The sequence below is a fragment of the Macaca mulatta genome, chromosome 4 (assembly GCF_049350105.2).
Source record: "Macaca mulatta isolate MMU2019108-1 chromosome 4, T2T-MMU8v2.0, whole genome shotgun sequence".
Lineage (NCBI taxonomy): Eukaryota > Metazoa > Chordata > Mammalia > Primates > Cercopithecidae > Macaca > Macaca mulatta.
In genome coordinates, this window is record NC_133409.1 from 140,906,401 (window position 1) to 140,919,127 (window position 12,727).

General features: G+C 38.0%; 1 long non-coding RNA gene across 2 annotated transcripts in view; it reads left to right on the forward strand.

The window, feature by feature from the left end:
• Positions 1 to 12,727, forward strand: part of LOC106997933 (uncharacterized) — an 80,615-nt gene that overhangs the window by 3,197 nt on the left and 64,691 nt on the right. Inside the window, exon 2 of one of the 2 annotated variants that reach the window (XR_013416402.1) lies at positions 2,409 to 3,229. The exons of the other annotated variant lie outside the window; for it this stretch is intronic. This is a non-coding gene — a long non-coding RNA (uncharacterized LOC106997933). Of the gene's footprint in view, positions 1 to 2,408; positions 3,230 to 12,727 lie in introns of those variants that run through there. 2 annotated transcript variants of the gene reach the window in all.

Consider the following 12,727-nt stretch of genomic DNA (forward strand, 5'->3'; position numbering starts at 1 on the left):
CACCACAAGTGGAATAGAAAATGGATGGTAAATCTGGTGAAGTTCTTTTGTACCTTTTTATGATGAACATTTTCCAGTCTACGAAATGTAGCAAGAGTAGTTACTGTCAATTCATCATCTAGATTCAAACTTCAACCATGATACATATTTGCCTCATTTGCTCCATACAGGTAGGAATCTTGCTGACATATTATACATACATATAATATTATATATATAAAATATCATATCATATATATAAAATATATCTCATATATAATATATAATGTATATATGCAAACAGACACATATATGATTGCAGAACCTTTTAAAAATAATCACAGAAATACTTAATCACTCCTACATGCTTGACGGAGGAGCTAGGAATACTCTTCGTCTGCGGTCCTGTGTCTGTGTTGTGGTCTGAGACTGGGGATGCAGAGGTGAGGGAAGAAATCATGTTTGCTCAGCGAAGTGCTTGACTCTTCATTCCCGGATTCCAAGCTGTAGGTGACATGGAGGAGCAAATGTGCCTGCTAGAAGGACAGACTCTGACCGTGGTCTGTTCTTACATCATGAAATATGCCTCCAGCCTGAAGGCCTGGCAGTGGGGGTGGAGCCAGGTTCCCCTGGAGACTCTGGTGCTCATGGAGATAAGAAACAAAGACCTAAACTGGGCCTGGGCCAGGAGGCACCTGCTGGAGGGTTATCCCACGGAAGCCATAATCAGGGTCATGGTGATAGGGCTCTGGAGGCAGGACTTGAGGCTGTATCAGTGCATGACCCACCTGTCTCCTCAGGACCCCTTTGTTCTGCACTATCGGATTTGGCTGGTATTGGTGCAAAGGTGAGCAGCTGCAGGGCCCAGGTCAGCGAAGGGTCTCCTTAGGCACAGCCAATGAGCTGGACCCCATTTGCCCATTCATGAGGGGCTGTTTGGAGAGACAGCACAGAGCAATGGGAAAATTTCCAGGCCTCAGATCAGGGGACCTGGGTCTTCCATTCTCTTGCTTTGTGACTTTTTTGAGAAAGTCAATAGCTTCTCTCTGGGCCTCCGTTTTCTCACCTGTAAGACAAGGATGTTGGACTAGGTGACATAAAAAATTATCTTACTCTGTGGCAGAGGGCTGCTAGAGAAACTGGTTAATTGAACATGTGCTATGAGCCAAGCACGTACCTTTTTAATCTCTTTACTCTGAAATAAGTGCTGCCGTCTTCACTGCAGAAGAGAAGACGCAAAGAGGTTAAGTTATTCACTATATCATTCTGCAGATAAGTGGTGCAGCTGTGACTTACAGGGATCCATCTGATTGCCTGGTGACTCAAGGAAATGGGCCCCATTTGGCCAATGAAAAGCTGTTCCTCTTCTCAGGGATTTCAATAGCAGTAGATGAGGCACAGTTATTAGAGAGGAAAATGAAGGACATTTTGGTGACCTTCAGTTGCTTCTCATTGGTGGAAACACTGCCAGTTCCCCCTCCTTTGTTAGCAAGCCTGCCTGCCTACATGGGGAGGCAGAACTGGGATGGTGGAGCTCAGTGGTTTTGCCTCAAGTTTTTCTATAAAACTCTTTTCAGGCTAGTGAATTTGAGAGGCCTCCATTAGCACAGGACATTACTCTTCTGCTATTTGAATATATGCTAATCTGAATATGTGAAATCAGGACAGGCTGGGGCTGAAGTTGAACTTCATAGCATCTGCAAATAAACAGTTGACCAAGCAAAGGGACAGAGCCATGGGCAGGATGGTTGGAATCTACTGAACCCATATAATAGAATACAATAATTTCCCAGTTCTTGAGAAACATACCCGGTCACTGGCAGGCTGATTACAAATTAATGACGCAATTGGTCAAGCGGTTCCATCACCCACTGCTCCTGACTCAGGAACATTTTAGTAATTTGGTCTTAGTGTCTCTTTGTTACATAAATACTAAAACTTCAGTCCTTTGCAAAGGTAAGGGCAGCCATCACAGGGCAATAGAAGATTCTGGATTCTTGGTCCCTCTCTGCCTTGATCACACTTACTGACCTTGGGGAAGCACCTCACCCTTTTTTAGGCCTCAGTAAATCCCTGGCAGTGGGGCTTCCCCTCTGTGACATTCAGTAGCTCCAACCTTTTGGGTTTGTGGATCTTTATTGAGTTCAGGGAAATAAAGGCCTATATTTTACATGTAGCAAAGTTGGCCCAGTCCAGGCACCAGTGGATGGCTTAGTCCTTGTGGTCTGAATCCATCATTGGAGTTCTGCCCAGTTCTTTAACTTAAGTCTTAAAAAAGACAAGAGAAATGGTTGAGAAAGACTGAGCTCATACTATTAAATGAGAACTGTATCAAGTTTAATAAGGATACACTTAAACATAATTATCTTCATTGAACCATAAAACAAGCAGTGCTGTTCTGATAGCAGCTTCATATTTCTTCTCTCCAGGAACTGGAGAAAACTTGAGGCTAATCTAGCCAGAAAAGCAGCATCCCGTACAGATTGTTCCTGTCTGTCTCCTGTGTGGGCTGCCTGACCCAATCATTTCCCCCGCTTAAATTTGCAGGGAAAAAGCATGACATTTGGCATCAGAAGGCCGGATGTGGAATCCCATCCTCCCCCACCACTGCACACTGGGCACTTTCGGATAAGTCAGTTCCTCTCCCAGGCTGGAACTCAATCCTTGCATTCATGTTATAAAGGAAAACCTACGTCCTGAAAGATGGCAAGGTCAACTGTAAACAAACAAAAATGCAAACATGCTGTTTTTTTCCACAAAAGATCTTCATGTAACCAAACTGAATTGACAGACTCCTTATTTCACAGCCCACAGTCATCAAAGGAAACACTTTACCACTCATTTGGTTTCATGTGTTTTTTAATGTGTATTTTTATGTATAGAGATGGAGTCTTGCTATGTTACCCAGGCTGGTCTTGAACTCCTGGGCTCAAGGGATCTTCCCTCCTTGGCCTCTCAAAGTGCTGAGATTATAGCCATGAACTACCACTGTTAGTTTAATATATATATATATATATATATATATATATAAATCTTTACTACCTTCATCCTGAGCTCCACTCTACCCTTCCCTCATAGGCATCTTCTTAATAATTATATTTTGTGTTTTCCATGTTTATTTGCATGCATGTAGATTCTTGAAAATATATAGAATCGATTTTGTGTGCTTTTGTTTTTTACACATTTGTTTTTTACACATTTCACTCTGTTGTAGAAAAAAATCTGCAATTAAACTGAAACTTCCACATCATCTATTGCACTCTCTTCTTCATGTTATCTGGTAATCATTTTGTGAGAGGAGTCTAACTTTCACAAATGCAGGTTATTGATAGACAAGCAAACTCTGCCCTGTCTTCCTTCCCCTGCTGAGAGGGAAAAGCAAACCCCAAACTGATATGCTTCCACATACAATTCATTTCAACATTCCTTTACTTCATATACATTTGTGCTTTTTGACTTCCATTTTTAAACTGGCATAACATCTTCTCAAATAAATTATGTATTGAGTATGAGTTAAATAGAATTTTTAACATGTGTTTATTTTTGTCTCTCATGGTTTAAGCTTTATTTTTTTTGAAAATTATAACTCCAGTTATATGTTTTCAGACAGCATTGTGCTTCTGCGACTATCCCTCATTGCTATATGTAAACCTAAATCTTCAATTTTTTGGCTGCTAGGTAGGATTTCATATAATGTAGGGGCAGTATTGGATTTCATTTTTCCATTCCTCCTAGTGATGGGAACCTAAGTTGCTTCAACTCTTTACTACCACAAAACAACACAAGCATACAAACAGAAAAACAAACAAACAAACAAAAAACCCTCAAAATAAACATTTCTATTAATGCTCTTGAAGGAGCCGTATAAGAATGTTTTAGAGTACATGTGAAGTTGGCATTAAGCCAAACAGAAAATAAGAACAAAATAGAGGGTTTAGGAACATACCCACACATGGACAGTCACTTGACTGTCACTAAAGGGCCTCTGCAATTTAGTGTGGAAAAGACATTGTTTCTATCAAAGGGTAACGATCAGTTGGATACCCACCCAGAAAAAAAATAGGTTTTTAACTCTTTCACACTGCACGTGAAATTAATTGAAAATGTATCATAGACCTAAATATAAAAGGTGAAAACAATATAGTTTCTGGAAGAAAATGTAGAAAAAAATGACCTTGGAGAGGGCAAATCTTTTCTAAACAGGACGTAAAAAATAGCATAATAGAGCGTAAGTCAGGGATGGAACATTGGGTATGGGATATCCACATGTTTGTGCCACATACAGGCTCCAGATTGTTCTCCAGAATGCTGGGTCATGTTGCCTTCCCCCCAGCAGGGCTCAAGGATCCCTCTAGTGTCATCCACCTTCCATGTGCTCACCATTCAGATGAGTTCAAAGTGACAGCTCCATGTTTTTAAATTGGTATTTCTCTAACTAACAGGATCAAACATCTATTTATGAGTTTCTTGGGTATATGGTTTTTTACTGCAATGTGTAACCTATTTCTAACCAGTTTCTATTGGCTTCCTTCCTTCCACTTGTTGATTTTTAATAAGCCCTTGGTTAGTTTAGATGTTGAAATTATTTGTATAAATTCATGGGACACAAATGCAATTTCATTACATGCATGAATTGCACAGTGTCCAAGTAAGGGTTTTTAGGGTATCCATCACCTGAATGATGTACATTATACCATTAAGCAGTTTATCATCACCCACCCCACTCCCACCCCTTTACTCTTCTGAGTCTCTATTGTCTATTATTCCACTCTCTATGTTCATGTGTACACATATTTTAGCTCCAGCTTATGAGTGAAAATATGCAGTATTTGTCTTTCTGACTTGTTCCACTTAAGCTAATGGCTTCCAGTTCCATCCATGTTGCTGCAAAATACATGATTTCATTATTTTTATGGCTGAATAGTATTCCATTGTGTATATATATCATATTTTCTTTATCCAGCCATCCATTGATGGACACTTTGGTTGATTCCATATCTTTGTTATTGTGAATAGTGCAGATAAACACACAAGTGCAGGTGTCCTTTTGATATATTGATTTATTTTTCTTTTGTTAGGTATACAGTTGAGATTGCTGGATCGAATGATAGTTCTATTTTTAATTCTTTGAGAAATTCATTTTTTGCAGTGGCTGTACTAACTTACATTCCCACCAACAGTGTATAAGAGTTCCATTTTCTCTGCATCCTTGCCAACATCTGTTGCTTTTTGATTTTAGTAATAGCCATTCTGATTGTTGTAAAATGTCTGTTCATGCCCTTTGCCCATGTTTTCATGAGATTATTTGGGTTTGTTTTTGTTGTTGTTGCTGTTGAATTGCTTGAGTTCCTTGTATATTCTGGATGTTAGTCCCTTGCTAGAAGTATAGTTTGCAAATATTTTCTCCCATTCTAAAGTATTGCTCACCTTTGTTTGTTTATTTATTTATTTTGCTGTGCAGAAGCTTTTAAGTCTCCTTTGTTTTGTTTTCGTTGTCACTGTTTTTGACGTATTAGTCATAAATTCTTTGCCTAAAGCCCAGAAGAGTTTTCCCTAGGTTTTCTTCTGTTATTTTTATAATGTCAGGTCTTATGTTTAAGTTTTTAATCCATCTCGAGTTATTTTTGTATATGGTGAGAGACAGGGGGCCAATTTCATTCTTTTGCATAGGGACATTTAATTTTCCCAGTATCATTTATTTATAAGAGTGTCCTTTCCCAAATGTACGTTCATGTCAACTTTGTAAAAAATGAATCGGCCACAAATATGTGGCTTTATTTCCAAGTTCTCTATTCTGTTCCACTGATCTACATGCCTATTTTTATACCAGTGCCAAATTGTTTTGGTTACTATCATTATATTAGTGTTGTAATATAAATGGAAGTCAGGTAACACCATGCCTCCAGCTTTGTTCTTTTTGCTTAGAATTGTTTTGGCTATTTGGGTTCTTTTTGGTTTCCATGTGAATTTTAGGATTATGTTTTTCTAATTCTGTGCAAAATGATATTGATATTTTTGATAAAGATTGCATTGAATCTGTAAATTGCTTCGGGAAGTATGGTCATTTTATTTATTTATTTATTTAGAGATGGAGTCTCACTCTGTCACCCAGATTGGAGTGCAGTGGCGCAATCTCAGCTCACTGCAACCTCTGCCTCCTGGATTCAAGCAATTCCCCTGTCTCAGCCTCCCAAGTAGCTGGGATTACAGGCACACACCACCATGCCTGAATAATTTTGGTATTTTTAGTAGAGACAGGGTTTCACCATATTGGTCAGGCTGGTCTCAAACTCATGACTTCAGGTGATCCACCCACCTCAGCCTCCAAAAGTATTGGGATTAAAGGCATGAGCCACCATGCCCAGCCTATTTATTTTTATTTTTAATAGTAATCCTATTAACTGAAGTATGGTCATTGTAATGATATTACTTTTTTTGATCCATGAGCATGAAATGTTTTTCCATTTGTTTTTGTCATCTACAATTTCTTTCATCAGTGTTTTGTAGATCTTTCACCTCCTTGGTTAAATATATTCCTACATATTTAAATTTGTTTGAAACTATTGTATATGAGATTGCCTTCTTTATTTTATTCTCAACTAGATCATTATTGGTGTATAGAAACACTACTGGTTTTTGTACATTTATTTTGCATCCTGCAACTTTACTAAATTCATTGATCAAATCTGAGAGTTTTGTGGTGAAGTCTTTAGGTTTTTCCAGATATAAGATCATGTGATCAGCCAAAAGGAGTAATTCGACTCCCTCCTTTCAAATTTGGATGTCTTTTATTTCTTTATCTTACCCAATTGCTCTGGTCAGGACTTCCAGTACTATGTTGAATAGGATTGGTGAAAGTAGGCATCCTTGTCTTGGTCCAGGTCTTAGAGGAAATGCTTTCAACTTTTCCCCATTCAGTCTGTTGGCTGTGAGTTTGTCATATATGGCTCTTGTTATTTTGAAGTATGTTCCTTTGATGCCTAGTTTGTTGAGGGCTTTTAATTATGAAGGGATGCTGAATTTTTTTGAATGCTTTTTCTGTGTCTATTGAGATGATAATACATTTTTTGTCCTTAATTCTGTTTATATGCTATATCACATATATTGCTTTGCATTGTGGAACCATCCTTGCATTCCTAGTATAAAACACATTTAATCATTGTGTATTTTTTTGATGTACTGTTGGTTTTTGTTTGCTAGTGTTTTGTTGAGAAATTTTGTGTCTATGTTTATCAGGAATATTGGTATGTAGTCTTCTTTTCTTTGTCGTGTCCTCATCTGGTTTTGGTATCAGAGTTATACTGGTCTCATAGAATGAGTTATGAAGAATTCTCTCCTCATTGATTTTTTTGGAAGATTTTTTTTTTTTTGAGGAGGATTAGTAGAATTCAGCTATGAATCTATCTGGTCCTGAGCTTTTCTTTTTTTTTCTTTTATTCTTTTGTCTTTGAGATGGAATTTTGCTCTTGTTGCCCAGGCTGGAGTGCAATGGCACAATCTCTGTCAGGTAGAAACCTAACAGGTTTCACTTGTTTCTAAAAATTTTTAAATTTCTAATTTAATTTCTTCATTGGTCCAGTGATTTTTTTTCAGGAGGATGTTGTTTAATTTCCATGTATTTGTATAGTTTCCAAAGTTCCTCTTGGTATTGATTTCTAGTTTTATTCCACTGTGATCCTAGAAGATACTTTATATAATTTCTATTTTAAAAAACTTATTCCACTGTGATATGGAATAAATTTTGATGATCATAGAAGATACTTGATATGATTTTTGTTTTTAAAAATTTGTTGAGATTTATTTTGTAGCCTACTATATGGTCTATCTTGGAGAAGGTTCCAAGGGCTGATGAAAAGAATGTATATTCTGCAGTTATTGGGTAGAATGTTCTTTAGATGTCTGTTAAGTTGATTTGTTCTAACATCCAATTATGTCCAATGTTTCTTTGTTGATTTTAGATCATTTTGTAGATAATCTATCTAATACTGTGAGTGGGGTGTTGAAGGCCTTCATTATTATTGTATTGCTGTCTATCTCTTTAGGTATAATAATATTTGTTTTATGAATCTAGGTGCTCCAGTGTTGGGTGCATATATATTCAGAATTGTTATATCCTCTTGCTGAATCAATCCTTTTATCACTATATAATAACCTTATTTGTCTTTTTATATTGTTTTTCATTTAAAGTCTGTTTTATATTACATAAGTATAGCTACTCCCGATCACTTTTGGTTTCCATTTGCTGGAATATCTTTTTCCACCCTTTGCTTTCAGTCTATATGTGTCTTTATCGGTAATGTGAGTTTCTTGTAACCAGCATATAGTCGAATCACGTTTAAAAAAATTAATTCAGCCAATCTATATCATTTAAGTGGAGCATTTAGTGCATTTACATTTAAAGTTAATGTTGATATGTGGGGTTTTATTTCTGTCATATTGCTAATTATTTCCTAGTTGTTCTATCAAGTCTTTGTTTTTTTCTTTTTCTCTCATTGATTGTGGTTTGGTGAAATATTGTAGTAGTGTCATTTGATTCCTTTCTCTACCTTCTTTGTGTAATTGCTTTACTAGTGAGTTTTATACTTTCATGTGTTTTCGTGATGGTTAATATCAGCTTTTTTTAGGACTCCTTTGAGAATTTCATGTAGGACTCTTCTAGTGGTGATGAAGTTCCTCAGCATTTGTTTGTCTGGGAAAGACTTTATTTCTCCTTCATTTACAAAGCTTAATCTAGCTGGATGTAGAATTCTTGGTTACCAGTTTTTAAAAATTTCATCAGCACTTTGAATATGTCATCCCATTTTCTTTTGGCCAGGAAGGTTTCTGCTGAGAAATCCACTGTTAGACTGATGGGGGTTCTTCCATAAGTGATTAGACATCTTTCTCTTACTGATTTTAGAATTTTTTCTTTCACTTTGACTTTAGACAGTTTGATTTCAATATGCTGTGGCAAACTTTTTACATTGTATTTGCCTGGGGATTGTTGAGCCTCCTCTAAATAGATGTCTAAATCTTTTGCTAGACTTGAAAAGTTTTCATCTATTATTTCATTAGATAGTTTTATTAAGCTTTTGGATCTCTCTTCATACCTGGGAATACTGATAATTTGTAAGTTCGGTCACCTTACATAATCCCAAATGTTCAAAGGCTTTATTCATTTTGTTTCTTTATTCATGTATGACTGGATTATTTCAAAATACCTGTCTTCAAGTTCAGAAATTATTTCTTCTGCCTGGCATAGTCTATTATTGAAGATTTTGAGTGTATTTTGTATTCCCTTCAACGAATTTTTTAGTTTTAGACTTTCTGTTTTTTTTTTAAGATAGATATTTATGCTTTGGTAAATTTCTCATTCATATCCTGAATTAATTTTCTGAGTGCTTTGCATCGATTTTGATTTCTGTTGCATCTTTTGCATCTTGAGTTTCCTTAAGATCAATATTTTTTTTTGTATTTTAAAATTAAATTAAATTAAATTTCAATAGTTTTGGGGGAAACAGGTGATTTTTGGTTACATTGACAAGTTATTCAGTGGTAATTTCTGAGATTTTGGTGCACCTGTCATCCGAGTAGTGTATACTGTATCCAATGTATAGTCTTTGATCCTTCACACCCTTTCATCCTTCCCCCTGAGCCCCCAAAGTCCATTATATCATCCTTATGCCTTTGTGTCCTCATAGCTTAGCTCCCACTTATAAGTGAGAATATACAATATTTGGTTTTCCATTCCTGAGTTACTTCACTTAGAATAATGGTCTCCAAATTCATCCTGGTGAGTCTGCAAATGACATTATTTCATTACTTTTTAAGGCTGAATAGTATTTTATTGTGTGTGTGCGTGTGTGTGTGTATATATATATATGTGTGTGTGTGTGTATATATATATATACACACACATATATATGTGTACACACACATATATATATACATATATATGTATATATACACATACACACACACACACGCACACACACATACATACCACGCACACACACACATACACACACACATATATATATACACACACACACACACACACACGCACACACACATACATACCACATTTTCTTTATCCATTTGTTGGTTGATGGGCAATTAGGCTGGTTCCATATTTTTGCAATTACTAATTGTGCTGCTATAAACCTGCAGTGTATGTAACATTGGTGTATTTTGAGGTTTTGTTTCAAGACTTAGAGCTCCTTTTGGCAGTTCTTGTAGTGCTGACTTAGTAGTGGCAAATTCAGCATTTGTTTGTCTGAAAAAGGCTTTATCTCTCCTTCATTTATGAAGCTAGTTTTGCTGAACACAAAATTTTTCACTGATAATCATTTTGTTTCAGGAGGCTAAAGATGGAACCCCAACCTCTTCTGGCCTGTAAGGTTTCTGTTGATAAATCTGCTATTAATCTGATGGGTTTTCTTTTATAGGTTACCCAATGCTTTTGTCTTACAGCTCTTAAGATTCCTCCTTCATCTTGACTTTAGATAATCTGATGACCATGTGCCTAGGTGATGATCTTTTGGAGATGAATTTCCCAGGTGTCTTTTGAGCTTCTTGTATTTGGATGTCTAGATCTCTAGCAAGGCCACGGAAATTTTCCTCAATTATTGCCTCAAATAAGTTTTCCCAATTTTTATATTTCTCTTCTTCCTCAGAAACACCAATTATTCTTAGGTTTGGCTGCTTAACATAATCCCAAATTTCCTGGAGAATTTGTTCATTTTTTTAAAAATTCATTTTTCTTTGTCTTTATCTGGATTAATTCAAAAGCCTTGCCTTCAAGCTCTGAAGTTCTTTCTTCTACTTGTTCTAGTCTATTGTTGAAATTTTCCATTGCATTTTGTATTTCTCTAAGTATGTACGTCATTTCCAGAAGTTGTGATTGTTTTTTCTTTATGATAACTATTTCTCTGGAGAATTTTTCATCTATATCCTGTATTTTAAAAAAAGATTATTTAAGTTGTTTTTCACCTTTCTGTGGTAGCTCCTTGAGGAGCTTAATAATCAACCTTCTGAATTCTTTATCTGGCAATTCAGAGATTTCTTCTTAATTTGGATCCATTGCTGGGTAGTTGGTGTGATCTTCTGGGAGTGTTATAGAACACTGTTTTGTCATATTACTAGAATTACTTTTCTGGTTCCTTCTCATTTGGCTAGACTATTTCAGTGGAAAGATCTGGAACTCAAGGCCTGCTGTTCAGCTGTTCAGATTCTCTTGTTTCACAGGGTGATCCCTTGATGTGGTGCTCTCTCTGTTCTCCTAAGGATGAGGCTTCCTTAGAACCAGACTGCAGTGATTGTTATTGCTCTTCTGGTTGTAGCCATCCAGTGGGACTACCAGGCTCTGTGTTGGTGCTGGAGAATGTCTGCAAAGAGTTCTGCAATGTGACCCATCTTCAGGTCTCCCAACACTTGGTCTGGTAGAGGTGAAAGGGGAGTGAAGTAAACTCTGTGAGAGTCTTTCGTTGTAGATATGTTTAGTGTGCTGGCTTTGTCAAATGCTGGTTATGCTAGCAGTGAAGTTATCATGTGGTGTATTAGCCCATTTTCATACTGCTGATAAAGATATACCTGAGACTGGGAAGAAAAAGAGGTTTAATGGATTCACAGTTCCACATGGCTGGGGAGGGGTCACAATCATGGTGGAAGGCAAGGAGAAGCAATCATGTCTTACATGGATGGTGGCAGGCCAAGAGAGAGAACTTGTGCAGGGAAACTCCCCTTTATAAAACCATCAGATCTCCTGAGACTTATTCACTATCATGAGAACAGCATGGGAAAGACCTGCCACCACAATTCAATTCCCAGGCCCACTTAACTCTGCCACCATTGGCCTGAGAATCACCCCATCATCCTTCACAGTGGCTATGTCAAGCTCTGCCCAAGGAGAGTCTGAGCCCAGACTCAGGACCTTTGGCTAGCCAGGATATTGCAGGCAGTGGAATTCCACCACCCGATGGTATTTCTCTATGTGCTCTGGTAGCTAACAAAAAAGAAACTCTTGCGAGCTTTATGGCCCCACCCAACACCTAAGAAACCAAAATACTTATCTTGTCCAACTCAGGACATACTTGGATCCCTACTAATACCGCAGATGGAGCTCTCTTGAAAGCCCAACCTCTTGTTTGGAGGCCAACCAACACAAGCCATCAGAGCAACTCATGACAGAACAACCCTGATCCCAAGAAAGAGAAGCCTGGATTCTGCACTCTGTCTCAGGGTGGGAGGTAGGATGAAGCTGGGCACAACTGGGCCAGGAAAGCCTATACTCAGACCCTCCAATGGCAAGTGCATGCACCAGCTACTACAGGGGGATGGAGCAGTACTCAGGCCCCTGGAAAAATGCTTGAGTGAGGGGCAACAATTGTTGCACTGAGGTCCTGCCACAGGGAGTGTGGGGGTGGTCCCAGTAGCCACAGATTTGGCAACTGGTTGAGGATTTGCATTCCTCTTATGCCCTAGTCCTGGTGGGGCTCCCTCCCATATGCTGGCTGTCATAGTAAACCCAGTTACAGTCAGACCAGGCAGTTTGCACCTGGCCTGTAACTTAGCCCTGAGCTATAGGAGGCCCTGCCCAGCTCAATCAAGTCACTGAAGTAAATCTTGTCCTGCTCAGGTTTTGGGGAGGAGGTGTACCCTGTTTCAGCATTGAAGCTGATGTCCACACTATGCTTACTTCTTAGTCCTGTTTGTGGGAACCTATTCCCCACTCAAGCCCCGGTTCTGCAGGCTGCAGCCTGAGTTCCCC